Raw genomic sequence first — 21,913 nt, 5'->3', positions numbered from 1 at the left:
TACTTGACTCTCTGAAGATGACCCATGAAGGAAACTCCCAAGTCAAGGAGACGAAGGCTCTGGCGTTGATCCAGAAATATGAAGCCTTCAAGATGGAAGATGACGAAGCTATAGAAGCTATGTTTTCCAGATTCCAAACTCTTATTGCAGGTCTTAAAGTGCTAGACAAAGGATACACGACTGCAGATCATGTTAAGAAGATAGTCAGAAGTCTGCCAAAGAAATGGAGACCAATGGTTACTGCTCTGAAGTTATCAAAGGATCTGAACAATATCAGCCTTGAAGAACTTGTTAGTTCTCTCAGAAGCCATGAGATAGAACTAGAGGAGGATGAGCCTCAGAAAAGGAACAAGTCAGTGGCGCTGAAGTCCAGACCTGAAAGACGGAAGTCAGACAGAACCAAAGCTCTCCAGGCAGAAACTGCAGATACTGACGACTCTGAACCTGAAGACTCTGATGATGAAGAAGAACTGTCCTTACTAACCAGAAGAGTTAAGCAACTCTGGAAAAGAAGGAACAACAACAACTTCAGAAGATCAAGACCCAGAGGGGATAGATCAGAGTCAACTTCAAAAGGTAAACCTAATAAAGATATTACCTGTTTTGAATGTAAAGAAACAGGTCATTATAGAAATGAATGCCCCAAGCTGAAGAAAGATAACTCTAAGAAAGAAAGCTTCAAGAAAAATGCCTTCAGAACAAAGAAGGGATTAATGGCCACCTGGGACGATAGTGAATCCGAATCATCAGAATCTGACTCTGATGAACAGGCCAACGTAGCTCTTATGGCTACCACATCCAGCAGCTCAGATGAAGAATCTGAAGAGGTATTTTCTGAACTTTCTAGATCTGACTTAGAATCATGTTTATCAGAAACTCTTACCTCTCTTCAGAAATTAAAACAAAAAGTTAAAAACATTAAAGGTCTTCTTAAAGCAAAATCTGAAGAGTGTAGTAAACTTAAGACAACAATTCTAACAAGAGATGATACAATCATATCTTTAACGTTAGAAAGAGATGAAGCTAAAACGAAAAACTTAGAATTAGAAGAAGTGTTGTCTCAAGCACCACAAACTTCAAATGAAATTATTTATAAATATGAAGAAGCCTTTCAACAATTTCTGAAGAATGGGATAAATAGGAGTATTATGGCATCCATGATTTATGGAGTAGGTCAGAATAATAAAAGGGGAATTGGGTATGATTCTGATTCTGATAAAACTTCTACCAGTAACCTAATTAAATCGCCTTTTTCATACCACTACACACACACACAAGAACACAAATTTAAAAATGCTAGAAGACCCAAAGTTGTAAGAAACTCTGGGAAAACTAATCTGAAAGGACCCAAGAGATTCTGGGTACCGAAAGATAAGATTATCTATGTTGCAGATATCCTATGCAGCAAAGTTCAGACACCAGTCATGGTACCTGGACTCTGGATGCTCGCGACATATGACGGGAAGAAAGTCTATGTTCCAAAGCCTGGAACTTAAAGACGCTGGCTTCGTAGGCTTTGGAGGAGATCAGAAAGGAAGGATCAGAGGCTCCGGAACTATTGGTAACGGTACTCTTCCCTCTATATCTGATGTTCTTTATGTAGAAGGATTAATGCATAACTTGTTATCCATAAGTCAATTAAGTGATAACGGTTATGATGTAATCTTTAATCAAAAAACGTGTAAAGCCATTAGTCAGAACGATGGCTCTGTCCTTTTCACAGGCAAGAGGAAAACAACATTTATAAAATAAATCTTTCTGATTTAAAAGATCAAAATGTTAAATGTTTAATGTCAGTTCACAAAGAGCAATGGGTATGGCATAGACGCTTAGGCCACATTAGCATGAGAAAACTTTCTCAGCTAACTAAACTTGAGTTAGTCAGAGGCTTACCTAAACTGAAGTTTTCTTCAGATGCTCTGTGTGAAGCTTGTCAGAAAGGAAAGTTTTCAAAAACATCTTTTAAAAAGAAAAATGTTGTTTCTACCTCCAAGCCTCTGGAGCTTCTTCACATTGACTTATTTGGTCCTGTGAAAACAGCATCAGTCAATGGAAAGAAGTATGGACTTGTAATCGTTGATGATTACAGCCGCTGGACATGGGTAAAATTCCTAAAGCACAAGAGTGAGTCTCACTCTGTATTCACCAGTTTCTGTTCTAAAGTGCAAAAAGAATTTGACTCTAAAATTGTTAGAGTCAGAAGTGATCATGGTGGAGAATTTGAAAATAAAGATTTTGAAGAATTATTTGATTCTAATGGAATATCCCATGATTTCTCCTGCCCTAGAACTCCACAACAAAATGGAGTTGTAGAGAGGAAGAATAGGACACTCCAAGAAATGGCCAGAACCATGATCAATGAAACAAATGTAGCAAAGCACTTTTGGGCAGAAGCTGTAAATACAGCGTGTTACATTCAGAATAGAATCTCTATTAGACCTATTCTGGATAAGACTCCCTATGAACTGTGTAAGGGAAGAAAACCCAACATTTCATATTTTCATCCTTTTGGATGCATTTGCTTTATATTAAATACTAAAGAACATCTGAACAAGTTTGATTCCAAAGCACAAAAGGTATTATGTTAGGATACTCAGAACGCTCTAAAGGCTACAGAGTATACAACACAGAAACCAAAATTGTGGAGGAATCAATTCATGTTAGATTTGATGATAAGCTTGACCCTGAAAAGTCAAAGCTAGTTGAAAAGTTTGCAGATTTAGAGATCACTCTGGTAGAATCTGAGAAAACTCCAGAAGCAACTGTCACTCCAGACTCTGAAGAAATTAAATCTCCAGAAATTCCAAGGAAAGTCAAGAGTCGTAGCAACGTATCTGAAGATTTGATTTTGGGAAACAAAGATGAACCTGTTAGAACCAGATCTACCTTCAGAACTTCTGAAGATATTCCTCTGGGACTAGTGTCTCTGATTGAGCCTACGTCCTGTGCTGAAGCTCTTCAAGATAATGATTGGTTGGCAGCTATGCAAGAAGAGTTAGATCAATTCTCCAAGAATGATGTCTGGGATCTCGTTCCAAAACCCAGAGGCACTCATGTCATTGGAACCAGATGGGTTTTCAGAAACAAACTGAACGAAAAAGGAGAAGTTGTCAGAAACAAAGCACGACTGGTAGCTCAAGGTTATAGTCAACAAGAAGGTATTGATTATAATGAAACTTTTGCTCCAGTCGCGAGGTTAGAATCTATTCGTCTTCTTGTATCTTTTGCTATTAATCATTCTATCAAATTATACCAAATGGATGTCAAGAGTGCATTTCTAAATGGTTATATTTCAGAAGAAGTGTATGTAAATCAACCTCCAGGTTTTGAAAATTCAAAATTTCCAGAACATGTTTTCAAACTTAAAAAATCTCTATATGGACTTAAACAAGCTCCCAGAGCTTGGTATGAACGTCTGAGCAATTTTCTTCTGGAACAAAATTTTATCAGAGGGAAAGTTGATTCTACACTCTTCTGTAAAAACCTTAATAATGATCTGATGATATGCCAAATTTATGTTGATGATATTATTTTTGGTTCTGCTAATATCTCTGTTTGCCAAGAATTTTCTAAGTTAATGCAGGCAGAATTTGAAATGAGTTTAATGCAAGAATTAAAGTTCTTTCTGGGAATTCAAATTAATCAAACTCTAGAAGTCACATACATTCATCAAAGCAAGTACATTAAAGACGTTCTGAAGAAGTTTGATATGTCTGAATGCAACTCTGCAAAAACTCCTATGCACCCAACTTGCATTCTGGAAAAGGAAGAGGTAAGCAACAAGGTTTGTCAGAAGCTCTATCGAGGTATGATAGGCTCTCTTCTCTATCTGACTGCTACTCGTCCTGATATTCTCTTTAGCGTCTGTCTTTGCGCCAGATTCCAATCAGATCCTAGAGAATCTCATTTAACAGCTGTTAAGAGAATTCTTAAGTATCTGAAAGGAACTCCTAACCTGGGCCTGATGTATGAGAAAACATCAGAGTATAGGCTTTCTGGTTATTGTGATGCAGATTATGCAGGAGATAGAATAGAACGAAAAAGCACATCTGGAAATTGCCAGCTTCTGGGAAACAATCTGATCTCCTGGGCTAGCAAAAGACAGTCAACTATCGCTCTATCAACTGCAGAAGCAGAATATATCTCAGCATCACTGTGCACAACTCAGATGCTCTGGATGAAACATCAGCTAGAAGATCTTCAGATATTTGAGAGTAACATTCCTATCTTTTGTGATAATACTGCTGCTATTTGTTTAAGTAAGAATCCCATTCTACATTCCAGAGCCAAACACATAGAAATAAAACATCATTTTATTAGAGACTATGTTCAGAAAGGGATAGTAACGCTGAAGTTCATTGATACAGAACATCAATGGGCAGATATCTTTACTAAGCCTCTAGCTGAAGATAGATTTCTTTTTATCTTAGAAAATCTGAACATTAAAAATTGCCCTGAGTAAAATTTGGCTCTGAACATGTAAAATGAGACTCTGATAAAAACAAATACACTTCTGCCTCTGACTCTGATACTTCTACCAAGTTAAGAAGATATCTGAGTTAGAAATCTTCAGAAATCCTTTGGTATTCCTGAAGATCAGATACATCAACACGTGGGGAACATGCGTCTAACCCTAGAACTTCTAGACAGCTGTCAAAAGAAATCAAAGGTCAGAACGCTTGAAATCTCCTCGAGCAGTGTGCTTACTGTTGGGATTAGACATTCATTAATGAGCTGTAATCATTTTTCCCCAAACGTGCTATTTTGGTTTTTGTGCTAACGCTGGTATGTGTGTCGTTTTGCATGTGTTTTTACCCTTAGTATATAAACACTTTCTCTCACTTTTCACACTTATCACTCTTCACTCACTCTTAAACCCTAAACCCTCTCTCGAAGTTTTCTCTGCAACTCCTTCAGTTCTTCATCTTCTTCATCAATTTTCTTCATGAATCCTCAAGAGCAAGAAGTTTTTAACTTCTCCCAACAAATGGAAGCCAGTTCTAATCCCCAAACCTCAAACACTCAAACACCCATGGTTATAGACGTTACCACGACCCCAGTCTATCAAGAACCTCACATTTTGGAACGTGAACGCCACATTCATCTTTCAACTCCCTTTGAAGGTTTGGATGTACTGTGTGAATCACTGGTGGATTTTGAGAACTTGAGAAGAAACGGTGTTGATCTTACTGAAGATCTTCGCAAGCAAGGTTGGGAAAACTACTTCAACAGGCTTTATGGTCCCATTTACCCTCTCCTTGTCAAAGAATTCTGGAGATGTGCAGATGCTGATGACCAGTTCATTGTCTCGTTTGTTCTGGGTGTGAAGATTGTCATCACTGAAGCATCAATAGCTTCCTTGCTAAACATGGAGAAAGCTGGAGGTAAAAGGATTTACAACATTCCTCCAAGGTCCAAGCGCATCACAGAAGTCATTAACCCTACAATCTTCAAAGCAAATGTTGAAGGAAACCCCTCTAAGAACAAGGAGCTTCATCAGAACCTCCGAGTTTGGCTGAAGATTATTCTGGGAACAATCCATCATCGTCCAGCCTCCAACTCTTCAGATTACATAAATGCTGATCAGAAATGCATCCTTTACTGTATTCAGAAGGGTATCCAGATCAACCTCCCTGTTCTCCTCTTCAGATATCTGAGAGATTCAGTCAAAGAAACGAGGAATAATATGAAGCCCAGATCCTACATTCCTCTGGGAAGATTGCTCTCTGATGTCTTCATTGAGCATGGCTTGGTAGATGATCTGGAGAAGACCAGATGTATGGATGATCTGGCAATTGATGTGGGAAAGCCTCTGAATGCCAAAAACCTGAGGAGTATGGGAATCATCAAAGACATCAGAGTCAAGCCCACTATGGATGTGACCTGGGAAGCTCTGAAGGATCAGAGGAAGATGCCTCATGGCCTTGAAAGGTTCTTCAAGAATGAACCCAGAGATGCCATTGCTATCTACCTTCAGGATCGTCTGGATGAAGGCATTGATATTTCTGATTTCCGCCTTGAAGACTGTCTGGACTCTGTAGAAGATTTGGTCAGATACAAAAGAGGTCTTTCTGAGAAGAAGATAGCTGAGGAAGCAAGGAAGGCAAAGAAACCCAGACTTGGAGAATCTTCTGGAACCAAAGCTCCTCTGAAAATCTCTTCTTCTGGTAAGTCTATTCCTCCTGTTACTTCTGTAATACCTATGATGGCCTCTTCTACTCCTCTCCCAACACCTCCCATATTTACAACCTCTGAAATCTCTCCTTCAACCATCAGAACCTCTCAACCTCCACCTGTTCTAAAAATTGCTCGTAATTTCACAACAACCTCTGACCCTAATCAACTATATCACCACAGCTCTTCCTCATCCTCTGAATATGAATCACCCCCTTACCTTTCCCCTTCTTCTGACCAAGAGTTCTCTGAACAAGAGTCCTCTGACCAAGAACACTCTGACCCAAACTCCCCAACAATAGCTGAAATTTATGCTAAAAATTTCGCTCCACAACCCTCAACACAATCTGAAGTAACCTCACCCCTCCAAACTTCACTTCCACCACAACAAACAACAACCTTACCCTCTGAAACTCAACCATCTGATCCCTTCACCTCTAATATCACTCCACCATTTATTCCCGCTGTACCTGGACCAGACTCTGACCCTTTAGACCTAAATCCACTATATGCTTCATCCCCTAGTCTTCAACCAGACGCAGATTCTGAACTTCAAGCAGAATCTGAACCTCAACAAACTGAACCTCAACCTCTAAATCTCAGCCCTCAAAACTCTCCACCTCATTCACCTGAACCTGAACCTGAACTTACCATACCTACCCTTGAGGAGGCCATTATACAGGTTGCAGAAGCCTCAGTCCAGAAGATCAAGTCTCTGGCTAAAAACTCTGAAGTAAGTGATGATCCTAAGTCTGTTAGGACACACTGGAACAGAGTCATTAGTTGGATGACCTCTGAGTCTTATAGGCTGAAGAGTATCTCTGAACAAGTCAGAAATGGCTACATCAGAGACTCTGAGGAAAGACTCCAAGAGAGATTGGCTAGAGAAGCTGAGGCTAAGAGATTAGAGGAAGAAAGGTTGGCCAGGGAAGCAGAAGAAGCCAAGAGGTTGGAAGAAGAACGACTGGCAAAGGAAGCAGAACTTCTAAGGATTCAGGAAGCTGAAGCCAAGGCTCAGGCAGATGCAGAAGCCCAAGCTGCTGCTGAAGCTGAAGCTCAGCAGGCTCTGATTCAGGGGGAGTCTTCCTCTGCGATCCCTCTGATTCTTAACACTCTGAAAGAGATAAAGCAAGATCAGCAAGAGATCAAGAAAGATCAGAATGAGCTTCGTGCCAGGATGGACAAGCAAGATGCTTTGAATGAAAATATCCAGAACATGTTTGCCATGTTGCTTCAGAGACTTCCTCAACCTCCAAACCCTTAGGCACTTAGGATTTATTTTGGTTTGCCTAGTGTTTTTGCTTCTGTCTTTTTTTTTAGCTCTGATATTCTCTTGAATCTGATGTTTTGACTGCTGTTTGCCTTTGTGCGTTTTTAATGAAGTGTTTTTCTCTTTATTATTCTCTTTACTTTTTATGCCTTTTTGATTATGCCAAAAAGGGGGAGAAATTATTAAATAGCTCTGATGAAAATTATGTCTAAAACCTTAAGCATTCTGCAACAATTATAGAAATAGCTCTGATTAAATAATAGCTCTGATTAAATAACTCTAACATTAAAATTAAGAAATTGCAGAAAGTTTTCAGAAATCTCATTGCTTGGAAAGCTCTGGTAAGAACTTCTGAACTCCCTAGCGCTAACTCAGGGGGAGCTTTTGTCTATCTGATCTAATATTTTTCATGTTTCATCTGATAATTTTATTTGTTTTGTCATCATCAAAAAGGGGGAGATTGTAAGAACAAAAATTGTTCTACAACAGATTCCATGATTTTGATGATAACAAAGGATGAAACCAAAAATGGCACCCTAACGAAAAGTTTCTAAGTGTGCAGGGTTCTATAGAAAGAAGAAATAAATCTGATGATGTCATCAGATGCAAAACAAGATCAGATGCAAAATCTCAAGTATCAGAAGCATCTAAAGAGGAATCTCATTCAAGAAGCTCTGACTCTGGACAAAACTACAAAGTATCAGAAGCATCTGAACATGAAGTAAAGTCTAGAAGCTCTGACTCTGAACAAATGCCTTCTGTAAACTCTGAAGTTATCAGCGCTATCTGATCTCTCAAGAAATAACATCAGAAGCCAGATCCCAAGTTTCTCCAGATACACGAAGACTCTAATCAGAATTGTTAATCATGATGAAGTAACGTTTAAGCCAAGTTAAAGTTCTGCAAATGGATTTCCTCAATTAGAAAGAGACGTTAATCTCCACTTCCAAGAGAGAAGATACTAATTGTGGTAAGTAGTCACTTCTAAGAGAAAAAAGTCTACTGCAGAAGCTATTAATGGAATGGCGTAACTACATCTCAATATCCAACAGATTCAACGCTACTTCAACTCTACTTCAACTCCTATAAATAGAGAAGAAATCAACATTCAGTAAGCAAGAAATCACTAGCCAAAACTATACTGAAATTATATCACGCTCAAGAAAAACATCTTTGTTCTTCAAAGAATTTCACTAAGCTTTTGCTTATCAAGTGAAAAATTTGTTCTTAAGTTTGTAATATTTGCTTTCTTAGAAGCACTCTAGATTACACATCTTGTATCTAATTTTTATTTGATTTCCTCAAGTGACTCTTTGTAGTCTGTAGACTTGAGAGGACTAAGAGATTTTCTTCTCTCTTAGGGGTTGTTTGTAATCTTTCAAGATTAGTGGATTAAGTCCTTGTTGAAGGCGAAATCACCTTGGCCGGGTGGACTGGAGTAGCTTTGTGTTATAAGCGAACCAGTATAAAATCATTGTGTGATTTCATTTTGCAAAAGCGCTTATTTTTCAAACAATTCAAACCCCCCCTTTCTTGTTTTTCTCACCTTCAACCATCTACCATTTCGAGTCGTCTGAGGGTCCGGATGTTTATGAGAAGATGGGTGAGATGAAAGACCAATCCCTTGAGATACGGAAGGAGTTGAAGATGTTCAGAGGAAAATATCTATTCGGTAAGAGTGTTGCGGAACTTTGCTTAGTGCCAAACGACAAGATCCCGATGAAGTTCAAAGTCCCCGACTTTAAAAAGTATAAGGGAAATATTTGTTCACTTAGCCATCTCATCATGTATGCCAGGAAAATGTCGACGCAAACTGATAATGATCAATTATTGATTCACTACTTCCAGGACAGTCTGACTGGTGCTGCTCTGAGGTGGTACATGGGATTGGATAGTGCAAGTGTTCGCACGTTCAATGATTTGGGTGAAGCCTTTGTGAAGCAGTAGAAGTACAATGTTGATATGGTGCCTAATAGAGACCAGTTGAGGTCGATGTCTCAGAAGGACAAAGAGACTTTTAAAGAGTACGCCTAGAGGTGGAGAGAGCTTGCTGCTCAGATCAACCCTCCGTTGAAAGAAAAAGAGATAACCAAGATTTTCCTTAAGACCCTAAGTTTGTTTTATTACGAAAGCATGATTGCTAGTACCCCCAGTGACTTTACCGAAATGGTAAGTATGGGGATGAGTTAGAAGAGGGTGTCCGTGAGGGACGTTTGTCCAAGGAAGAGGTATCTTCGAGCAAAAAGTATGGTAACAACTTCGCTAGGAAGAAGGAAGGTGAAACCAATGCAGTATCTATGGGGAGGCAGAGCAGGCCTCGTGTCAAAAGGAGTTCGTGATCGGTAAAATAACAAGTGTACTATTTGCACCAATGTAGTAATAAAATGGGAGTTATCCCGAGTATCGATCTCGAGGACTGCGTCATAAGTACCAATCTTTATAATAATTCTATTGAACAAAAGATCATAGGGGGTTTGATGGTTGTTTTCAAAAATAATAAGAACGGGAAATAATTATATAAAGCGTATAAAAACTGTTAACCGATATGAGAAAGCATCCTAGGGCTAGATGTGAGAATTGCTTTGTAACACACTTCTTCCATATTATATAACATCTACGTTGTAATTATTCAAAACTGATTCTCAAGAATTGTTTTCTCAAATTCCTTAGACGAAAACCATTAACAATAAATTTCAATCCTAATTCCTTAGTTATTCAAATTGACGTTACGAAATATGTAATTGATCAAGAATTAACGACTACTACGGTTTGATCCTTTTTCCTAAGTGATTAAAACGAAGTATTATTATACAACAAGCGATAAGGCGGTATGTACGACCTAAACCTTAACCAGAGATCAAAATTTCATTTGTCCGATAAAATAAAGCATTAAGAACGTTGTATAATAATTTGAATAAAGAAAACATCGATGATCATAAAAAACATAGAAAAAGTATTCATACAGTAGCAATTCAGGGACACCCATCTAGAATTGGGAGATTTAGCTTCTCATAATATTCAAAGACAGTAAATTACAAAATAGAGACATTACAATTTGTTGTTGTTGAAGGTTGTTCTTCAATCTCTTCCGATCTTGAAGATCTCTTCTCCTCTAAACACCTTGCAAGCTCGCTTCTCCTTTCTGTCTCTTTTCTTCTACGATCCAAAAGTCCCTCTCTGTATACCAAAATCCAGACTAAATAGTTTCTAATCAACTAAAAACATCGTGAAATACCCAGACTTCCCTCCGGGGGTACATAGGGATCAACACACTAAAAATCAGCAAACGGGGCGAATTGGCCGACACGGGCTGTGTTAGGTGACACGGCCGCCCATGTTGGCTCTCTGTTAATCTCAAATCTTCAGCCCTTGCTGACACGGGCCGTGTCAGCTGACACAGGATCCTGTGTCAGCCCCATGGATTCTTGATTCCGACATCTCTCTTCTGCACATGCTGACACGGTGATAGCACCGAATTACACCGCATTTTTGACTCGAATTTCACATGTTTATTAGGAATTTATCTTCATTTTATTTGTATTATGCCCTCTTTTCTCTTGTTTTTAGATATTTAGCACTTTCGAACACTTTTGGAAGAAACGAAGCAAAAAGACCTAAAATTAGGGTTTTTCGGCGAAATTACACACATGGTGTTGCACATGGAGGCCGCTATAGGGGAAGCCATGAGTCACCAGACCTCAACGAGGACGTAACTGCCACATGCCTATGATTCACCCCATTTACACACATGGCGGGCGCAATGAAGGGATGGCGGGCGCCATCTTTGGAAATCTCGTTCCCACTAAAGCCCACTAAGGGGAAGTTGGAGGGCACCATGATCTTTATAAACTGCTTAGAATCTCTATAAGTAGCTCACTTTATTTTGTTTTCTATCATCCAACTTATTTTTACAACACTAAGCATATAGTTTTCATTCGTAATAGCGATAATCCGTCACATCGGGGGGTTAACACACCGTTGTGAGATTGAGTAGGGTCACTTCGAGTTGCTGTCGTCTTTAGCTTCAGGAGTCGGAGGTTTATTTTTGTATCAGAATCGAAGCTTCCGTTTGGAGCAGGTTCTTATTTATCGCTTTATTTATTTATTTCCTGCATTGCTTTTACTTTATTTATTTCCCGCATCGCTTTCTTTTTTCCCGCATCGCTTTTATTTTATTTATTTCCCGCATCGCTTTTATTTTATTTATTTCTCGCATCGCTTTTACTTTATATACTTTCCTTCACTCGCTTTACTTTATTTATTTCCCGCATCGCTTTTATTTTATTTACTTTCTGCACTCGCTTTACTTTATTAATTTTACGCACTTTACTCGCTCTCTACGCCTCACATTCTAAAACAAACTTTTCATTATGATTAACACCGTTATGTCTGTTTCTGTTACCATGTCTGGCTAAATCTTTTACAGGTTAGAATGTAAGGATCGCAGTTAAAGTAATGTTTCACATATTGAAATCTGTAGAAATACTCTAAAGGATGTTTTGATTTTTAACTTAAGTTTTCTAAAACAAACTTGGTTAGTTTTAATTATTCGAGGAGTGCGAAAGCACCCTGGCATAGTAACTAGGAATCTTTATCACTTTAAGGAAAAGCTATTTTTGAAACTATTTTCGGACGCGTTGATCGGTTTAAAATCAGTAAACTCCTTAGGTAAACTTTCCAAATCAAAATAACTTTTCAACTAAGTCTATGAGTCTCATTTCTTAAAAATAAGTTTACTACTTTAGCGTTCTGCACACCTTTTATATGTGACAATAAAAGGCCTTAATTTAAGGGTAAAGTCGGTTCTGAATACGCGAAAGCGACAGTTCCCGTTAAATGGATTCTTTTCAATAGTAGAAAATATTGCCTCATAAGTAGTTCTATTTAGACAATCAAAACATCACTTAACTGACGTAAATTACATTCAACCTGTCTTTACCTGCATTTATTATTTACCGTTATTTTGCAAACCAAATATCTCTTTTATACCACCTTAGATAAACACTGTAACGATAGTATTCGATAGATTGATGATTCGTGCACTTGCGAATCACATCGATCAAGTTTTTGGCGCCGTTGTCGGGGACCAACTTCGTCAAATTTCGTACCCTATTGTTACACCGTATAGACTAAGGCATTTTTAGCTGGTAAATGCGAAGAACCCGTAGTACCGGAAATTTAGTAGATCCTTTAGCGGAACCCGAACGTTATACTCGTACACGCCTCTTACTCATCCGAATTAAAAAATTTATGGCCGAGAATCGCGATAGGCGACCTCTTAAGGAATTTTCCCAACCCTCTAATTACGAACCTAGTTCGAGTATAGTAAACCCCCTTATACCTGCTAACAACTTCTAACTAAAACCGTCTTTGTTGCAATTAGTACAACAAAACCAATACGCGGGTCTCGCTACTGAGAACCCGAATCAACATTTAAAAGTTTTTATCCAACTAGCCGACACCTTTAAATCTAACGGCGCTTCACCCGATGCAATCCGTTTAAGATTATTTCCTTTCTCCCTCAGGGATAGAGCACGTTCATGGTTAGATTCACTTCCAGCTAATTCAATAACTACCTGGGAAGACCTTAGAAGAGTATTCCTTGCTAGATATTTCCCCACTAGTAAGACTGTTGTTATTCGAAACCAAATAACTAGATTTGCTCAAAACCAAGGAGAATCGCTTTTCGAAGCTTGGGAGAGATATAAAGAACTGTTAAGAGTCTACCCACACCATGGCCTAGAGCAATGGCTGATCGTTCACACCTTTTACAATGGACTCCGTTATAATACCAAGATGAGCATCGAAGCTGTCGCAGGTGGCGCGCTGATGAACAAACCTTATCCAGAAGCTTGTGACCTAATTGAGGATATGGCCCAAAACCATTATCAATGGGGAACTGAACGAGCATCAATAGAGAAAAAGGAGACCCAAGGTGGAATACATGAGGTAAGCTCTCTAGACATGATGCAGGCAAAAATGAAGGCTTTAGCCCTTAGGATCTAACATATGTCTACAAACACTAAAACCGTAGCAGTAGTCCACACAGAGTGCAAACTCTGTGGATCTAAAGGACACTAATCGATGGAGTGTAACCTTTTAAACAAACTGAATCCCGACCAAGTAAATTACGCCCAAGGGAACCCATTTTCAAACACTTACAACACTGGATGGAAGAATCATCCAAATTTCCCTTATAGAAACCAGAACCTTGTCCAAAATAATGCACCTCAGAGACCGTAAGGTTATCAAGCCCAAAAACCAAACTGACTTATGTAGGCTGTGCCCCAGAAGTCTAACCTTGAGATGATCATGGAGAACTTTATATCGGGCCAGACTCAGCAAAATAAAGAATTCCTAAACCAAAACATTCACGTAAACGAACTTATAACGCAATTAGGAACCAAGGTTGATCAGATAATCACTCACAACAAGATGCTTGAAACCCAGATCTCACAGGTAGCACAAAACCAAACCCCACAAACTACACCTGGAGGCCAATTTCCTGGACAACCTCAACCGAACCCTCAAGGGCAAGCTAATGTTATCTCGTTACGAAGTAGAACTGCTTACGAAGGGCCTCAGAACCTAGAAATGAGCGAGTCAAAATCTTCTAAAGAGAATGTGCCTACCAACCAAGAAGAGAAACTAGAGGAACCTGAGAAATAAACAACCAAGAAGATGAAGCCAAGGATAAAACTTACAAACCACCTCCCCCGTACAAACCACCAATCCCATATCCGCAAAGACTTAAACAAACCAAATTCAGTAACCAATATCAAAAATTTATAAAAGTGATAGAAAAGCTTCATGTAGAGATACCTTTCACAGAAGCTATCACCCCAAACTTGGATTACTTAGCATCTGGAAAGAAGCGAGTCCTTGATATTCACAAATTGGAGGAACTTCGCCAGAACGCTTACGAAAATGCCGTTATATACAAGGAGAGAACCAAAGCTTGGCACGAAAAGAGGATCGTGAAAAAGGAATTTAATATAGGAGACTCTATTCTTCTCTTCAATTAAAGATTACGTCTTTTTCCAGTAAGAGATGGACATGCCCCTTTAAGGTGTCCAAAATCCTGAAATCTAGAGCAGTCGAAATCCGAAACAACTCATGCAATCCATTCGTGGTAAATGGAAAAAGATTGAAGCCATACCAAGGAGGTGACATACCCAGAGAATGTCATGACCAGACCCTGACCACCTCCAGTTCCTACCTCTAAAATATAAAGTTAGAATCGTCAAGCTAATGACGTTAAACAAGCGCTGCATGGAAGGCAACCCATGACTTCTTTTCCTTTACTTTTATTTTTTTAGTTTATATTTATTTGTTTTATATGTATGTATATCTATGTGGAGACTAACAATTATAATATTTGTGATTTCAGGTGTCCTCTGTTCCTAATCTAACTTTTCAGGAATGGAGAATATCAACACCATGCCTCTAATCTTCTGTGACCCAGTCCAAGAGCAGCGTTACAACATGCTTTCACAGCGCCCGATGCTGCCTACTAGATATCCCGATTCGAGCTGCATGGAGGAATTAAGCATTGAGCCTAGTGTCAGGCACTTATGCAATCAGTTACAGTGGGACGAATATACAGATGCTATGCACGTGACTTACAAGAACCTGACTTTGGAGTTCCTGAGCTCACTTGTCTACAAGCCTTATGTTGGTCACGCCAGTGATGGAGGATACATTAACTTCAGATTGTTCGGGGTAGAATATACCTTCAACCACAAGCGTTTTGGCGACTTGCTTGGTTTCCAGACTGCCTATGATGCTTCATCCGAGCTCCCCATGAGCTAGTTTTTTAGCCGAGACGTCGAGAAGTTTTGGAGAGATATCACATGTGAAGGTAGTCCTGACCCCTCAACCCAGATCTCCAACAAAATTCACAACCCTGCTTTCCGATACTTCCAGATGATCATTGCCCATACCTTCCGGGGGAAGAGTGACCTTGATACGCATGTGAGTGCTGAAGAGATCTTCTTCATGTACTACACTACTCAGTCACGCCTGGTACACTGTGGAGCTTTCTTAATCGAGAGTCTACACCTTACTGCTCGCTCTGCTGCGAGCCCCATTCATGTCGGAAGCACTGTGACCCACATAGCCTTAGCCTTGGGACTCGATAGTAGACTGTTTCACCTAACACCTTATTGCAGCTACACCTTGATGGATGTTGATTTTTTCCTGGACCGTGGTCTGATGAGGAGATCCTCTTTCCATCCGGATCAATACAGACTATTAATTAAGGGTGAGACCATTCATTACTTCACTTTACCTGACCCTCAGGTGACTTGTGTCATTGATCAGGTCAACTGGGTCTACGCCATAGAAGGGCAGGGAGAGAATGTAGATGTGCCGAAGATTGCACCGATCAGAATTAAAGTCCGCACAAACAATCCTAATCTCCAGACTCCGAGCATGCAGTCCGAATTGGTTAAGCTTCGCATGGATATAGTCGAGCTTCGCCAGGAGCTTGCTGATGTTGCCCTGCATGTCGAGGTAGCAGTTGCCTCACACGACACCGAGACTGATATGCTGCATGATGAGATTTCCGATCTCCGACACCAGATCGCAGAGATTCGAGGCTACGAGGTCGAAGAAACTCCACTATATCCAGAGCGTTGATGCCATTATGGACCGAGAAATACTGTTTGAATTTCCCTATTTCTTTTCCCGTATTTATTATTCATGCCTATTTCTATCATTTCCTATGACATTATTCTTGCGTTATTTTTGGACTCGTGAATTATTATTGACTCTTCTCACACACACACACAACACACACACACCACACACACACACACACACACACACACACACACACACACACACTATATATATATATTATATAATATATATATATAATATATATTATATATATATATATATATATATATATATATATTGCGTTATTTTTGGACTCGTGAATTATTATTGACTCTTCACACACACACACACACACACACACACACACACATATAATATATATATATATATAATATTATATATATATATATTATATATATATATATATGCATTATTATAATTATTATGTTTTTTATGTCCATTATTTTATTTTATTTTATTTTATTTTATTTTGTTTTACTTTACTATCTTATTTTGTTTTATTTTGTTTTATTTTATTTCATTTTGTTTAGCTTTATTTTGTTTTATTTTTATTTTTGTTTCATTTTATTTTATCAAGCTTAAAATCAAAAAAAAAAAAAACAGCATTCGTGGATACCTATATACACCCCCTATTACAAAAATGAAGACGATAAGGAATAAGGCCTAAGAAGCAAAACAACACAGCCGACCCAAACCATTTTCGAACACATGGCGGGCGCCATGACGTCACTGTCAGATTTACCTTTTCCACTATTTATACCTTCTTTAACCCTTCAAAACCTATTCTCTTATTCTCTAAACTCTACCAAATTCATAAGAATTTCCAATTTTCTCACTTTCACTACAAACCAACAATTTTCCATCTTCACTTCTCCAACCCTCCACCAAAAATCCATAAAATTCCATTTTTCCTTTCTTTTCTATATTTACAAATTTTTCTCAACAACCTCCATGAACGTCCGGAACGGAATTTAACGACATCACTCTTCGTCAAGGAAAGCCCGGTGAGCGACAAAATAAGATTTTGCAAATATTGCAAACTCGGGAGATCCTCTCTACCAGGTATGTCGACGAACACTGTTTGTACACTCTAGGCATATATCATAATGTATTCCACATGCTAGACAATTTAGGATTACATGATCTTTTTGCTAGCAAAGCGCCCACCTATGATAGGCTCACTAGGGAATTTTTAAGTTCCCTGATTTACATTGTCCATCCCAGCACTGCTAGCACGGTAGATACCTGTAAGACCCTAATTTTGACCCTAAGATCCCTCATGGCATCATATCATTATTCCTTGCATTTGCCTCAAGGATCATAGCATTTTGGCTCCTTAACCCTTGGGTTGGGACTTGTATGAGTTGGTTTGAGATCACCAAGCATGCTGGAATTGTATATTATTGCTTTTCTTATTTTGTTTACTAACCAAAATCACAAAAATATGTCACTAACTTGTTTGTTTTGAAGCTTAAGCAGTCATGTGATCCAAGGCTCCTAGGAGGCCCCCATGCCCATTGAAGTGGCCAGATGAAGATGAAAGCAAGCATGACAATGGTTCACAAAGCTCTAAATCATCATATATGCCTCCCAAGTATCTCAATTTGTCAATTTGATCAAGATAAACCAAAGGGCTTGAGGATTGTTTCCCAAGGAAACCCTAATTCAACTATGCATTGACCGCGCCTTGCTCATGAAGCAACCTCAACCTATGATCAAATACAATCAAGGGAAGTTCTTTCATTCATAATTTTATGCATATATGAGACTATTTTAGGCCCCTCAATCATTGATTCATTAAGGTTTGAAGTTTGGACTTGAGAAGTTGATCAGTCAAATCATCTAACTATTTTGAAATCCACCGAGACCTAACTCTTGATGTCTTTGTCAAATGAAGATGACCCCAAGAGAAACAATGTTCTTAAGAACCATATGAACAACTTCCATGTTCATAAAAAATTCATTTGAAACTTGGAAGGTCATCATTCATTTCAAAACATTATAGGTCATTTTGACTGAAACCCTAATTTTGGGTCAACTTCCCAAGGACCTAACTCCTTCATTTTTTATGATTTTGAGGTGAGACCAAGTGCATTGGAAATTGTAAGATGTATACTTCAATTGTTATGTTGGACAAAATTTGATAATCCTAAAATAAATATGTATGATAATACAAAACATTATAGGTCACTTTGCACCAAAGCCTTTGAATCTTGAAAAAGTCCAACTTCAAGTGCCCATAACTTCCTCATCAAAAATCCAAATGATGCAACTTTAAGTCCAAATTTATTATCTTGAAACTATACAAAACTTTGATGTTTAAGGTTTTGTCATTTTAGGCTTGCATCATTGGAACAGGAGGGCTTGAAGTTGGTCCATTTTGGCAAATTTTTCAAATACATGTTTTGTACCTTGAATTTCATGACCAGTTTTCATAAATTTCCAAACTCCAAATGGATTTTTGTTCAACATAGATTTTGTTCCTTATATCAAGGCCTTTCCAAGCATTACTCACATACCTATGTTTGAATTTTCCAAATGGGACTTTCGAAGAGATGAATATTTGTGATCATTTATGGAAACCAAGTGAAATCTTCATGCACAATCCAATGCCTTACAATTTGCACGTCCAATTCAACTCATATGATGTTCATCACTCATTTGCAATGGATTTTTTGCCTCACATGCGCCTGTACAGGCCCATGCATGGAGGACCCAAGTTCATGCACGTGAGTTTGATCACACTTTGCATCAGTTGTGGCTATAAATAGAAGGCATTGCTTCACTCAAATGGTAACCTGAAGGCGCCTGAATCCCTGCTGAATTCATTTCCCAACCTTTCACCAAAGGAATTTAAGTTTTCACTTTCATTTTTCAAGTGTGATTTTCAACAACATAAGTTGATTATCATCACTAATTCCTAAGCCTAGCTCTCATACCAAGCATCAGGATCAAGCTGCAAGCAAAGAATCAATTGAATTATGCTCATAAAAGCTGCTCTGCAGAGGTTTATAACTCAACTATTTTGCTTCGAATGTCACTGAATATTGTGCATTGCTTATGTTGGTTTGCATTTCTGAAGTCCTCATGTGAGAGGCAAGCCAATGGTGGCTTTAATTTTGTGAATTGGTGAACTTCAGATTGAACACCTAGTTTTTCAATCTCAGATTTCTTCTTCCATAAGGATCTTGAGTAAAAACTAAGGATACAAGGGAGATATACATCACCCCAGTTTTAATTTGGTGTATGGATCCTGTGGTTTGGTCAAGGTTGCAAAACCTGTAACTGGTGGCCGGATTCTGGCTTCTCACCGGAGAAGACGGTGGTTTCCACCACGGTCCACACGTGGCTGATCTTATAGCCCTTGGATCCATTGGTCACGATCTAATCTTGGCCCTTGTTATGTTTGACTCCATTTAATGCATGGTACCACGCACTTGTCTCATGTACATGGTAAGCGCGCGCCTCTGATCCGTTGATGATGTCCACGTCAATTAATGAGATGGATCTGAGCGCTGCGGTTTTTTCTCTTTTATTAATTTCTGTTTTATTTTATTTAATTCTTTTTATTTTCAAAAATTCATAACTTCTTTATTTGGAATCCCAAAAATATGAAACCAATTGCAAACTTTTTCTCTTAAATTCTAGTTTCATAAAATGATTATTAATTACTTTTGTGATTCTATTTAATATTTTTTGTGAATTATTTCTTGTCTGATTGTTTTTAATTCATTTAAAATACCATTTGATATTCAAAAATGCCAAAAATATTTTCTTAACATCTTTGGATGATGATAAGTCTATGAAAAATATTCTCATCAATTTCTTAATTGATTTGAGATTTATTTTAGATTTTAGTCCAATTATGTTATTTTTCTTCATTTTTAATTGTTTAAAAATAGTTTCTGTTTTCAAAAAATGTTGAGAAAATTTGTCAAACCTTGTTTGACCATGTTAGACTTCTGATGATCCAATCAAGGAGAACAAAGGATGTCTACGGTGGTCTACGAGACTTATGTCTCTCACTAATGATGATATCTTTTGGTATAACCGTGTGTATGATGGTGTGCAGATTATTGACTCTTATGGTGAATTCTCCAATGTGCCTCTTCTTGGTACATGTGGTGGGATTAACTACAACCCTGTTTTGGCACGCCATCAGCTTGGGTTCCCCTTAAAGGATAAACCTAATAACATTCTGTTAGAAGGTGTGTTCTTTCAAGAGGGTAAAGATCCCCAAAACTCGAAGGGCAGGATGGTCCACGCTTGGCGCAAGATTCATAGGAAGGGAAGGGAAGAGCTTGGTCCGAAGAATTGTATTGCTTTGGAACCCTACACCTCGTGGGTGAGGAAGAGAGCTTCTGAGTACCGCATTCCTTATGATTAACCAAGACCTACGCCTATGTTTATGGTTGGGCCTTCGACCCTCCCTAACCAAGGAGTAGAGGAGCTGAGAGATGAAGATCATTCGCGTGCTTGGGTCCGTGAACGAGAGGAGCTACTTCAGCAACTCAGAGATAAGGATGCTTTAATAGAGTTCCTGGAGCATCAGGTTAACGAGGAGCCTGATGATGTGGTGACTTCTCTTCTTCCTCAGTCATCTAGGTTTTGGAAGAGGAAGTATGATTGACTCGCCAAAGATAAGGCAGATATGGAGGCAGCCTATGAGAGAGAGGTGAAGAGGCTTCGCGCAGCTTATCTTCCGGTCTCGAGAGCTTTGGACGATTGCTTCTAGGGTTCCATAGGATGTTCATTTTCCTTCTCTCTTGTATTGTATTTGGTTACCAAGACTGTACTTCTTTGGTGTAAAATTTTTCCAGATATTATTGATATGAATATTCCATTATATGTCTAAATGATTAGTATTTCTAAATATTTGCAAATAGATCTCTGAAGTTCCTCTGATAATAAAAAATAAATCATATGCACAAGCATTGCATGCATCATATGCATAAGCCGGTTTTGTTCAGGGCTTCTTGATCAGTGGTCTAACTCTATGTTCTTCATTTATTTTGAAGACAAGTTGACGCACCGATGGAGTCATTCCTAGCCGCCCAAAGTCATTCTTCTCCAACGCCTTCAACTCCTCCCCAAAGGACGGTCATCTCAGAGGTTGCTTCCTCTACCGTGCCTACCACCACCACTCATTTCGCTCTGTCTGCTATGCCAGTCGGGTTTCCTTGGGGGATGCACGCGAATTTTGTGCCAGAAGGTCTCGCTCCGACCATTTCTTCTTTACCGGCATCTATCCCGGTCCTTGGTGTGCCACCTCCAGTTGTGCACACTTTACCGAGAGTTGATGACACCATTTATCACTCTGAGCCGTCTGATGGCCCATATGTGTATGATAAAATTATTGCTATGAATGACCAATTCCGTGAGCTGCGCAAGGAACTAAAGACTCTTAGAGGGAAGGACCTCTTCGATGAATTTACTGTTGAGCTGTGCCTCGTGCCAAATGTCAAGATTCCTATCAAATTCAAAGTGAATGACTTTGAAAAGTACAAAGGAAACACTTGCCCGCTCAGCCATCTTGTGAAGTACACACGGAAGATGTTAACTCAGACTGACAACGATCAACTCCTTATCCATTATTTCCAGGACAGCCTGTCCGGCACCACACTCAGATGGTATATGGGTCTGGATAGTGCGAACATCCGCTCCTTCAACGACCTTGGCGAAGCTTTCGTCAAGCAGTACAAGTACAACGTTGATATGGCTCCCGATAGGGACCAACTAAGGGATATTTCCCAGAAGGAGAAGGAAACATTTAAGGAGTACGCCCAGAGGTGGCGTGAATTGGCTGCACAAATTGTGCCCCCACTC

The 21,913-nt window shown here is 38.9% G+C and overlaps 1 non-coding gene across 1 annotated transcript; it reads right to left on the bottom strand.

Annotated features, from left to right (window-relative positions):
• Positions 1-13,078: 13,078 nt before the first annotated feature.
• Positions 13,079-13,185, bottom strand: LOC127124594 (small nucleolar RNA R71). The gene has a single exon (XR_007804067.1). It is a non-coding gene; the product is annotated as a small nucleolar RNA R71 (small nucleolar RNA).
• Between the last annotated feature and the right edge of the window lie 8,728 nt (positions 13,186-21,913).

Source organism: Lathyrus oleraceus, chromosome 2 (assembly GCF_024323335.1).
Source record: "Lathyrus oleraceus cultivar Zhongwan6 chromosome 2, CAAS_Psat_ZW6_1.0, whole genome shotgun sequence".
Classification (NCBI taxonomy): domain Eukaryota; kingdom Viridiplantae; phylum Streptophyta; class Magnoliopsida; order Fabales; family Fabaceae; genus Lathyrus; species Lathyrus oleraceus.
Note: the sequence above shows the minus strand (reverse complement) of the source record. Positions and strands in the feature narration are given on the sequence as shown.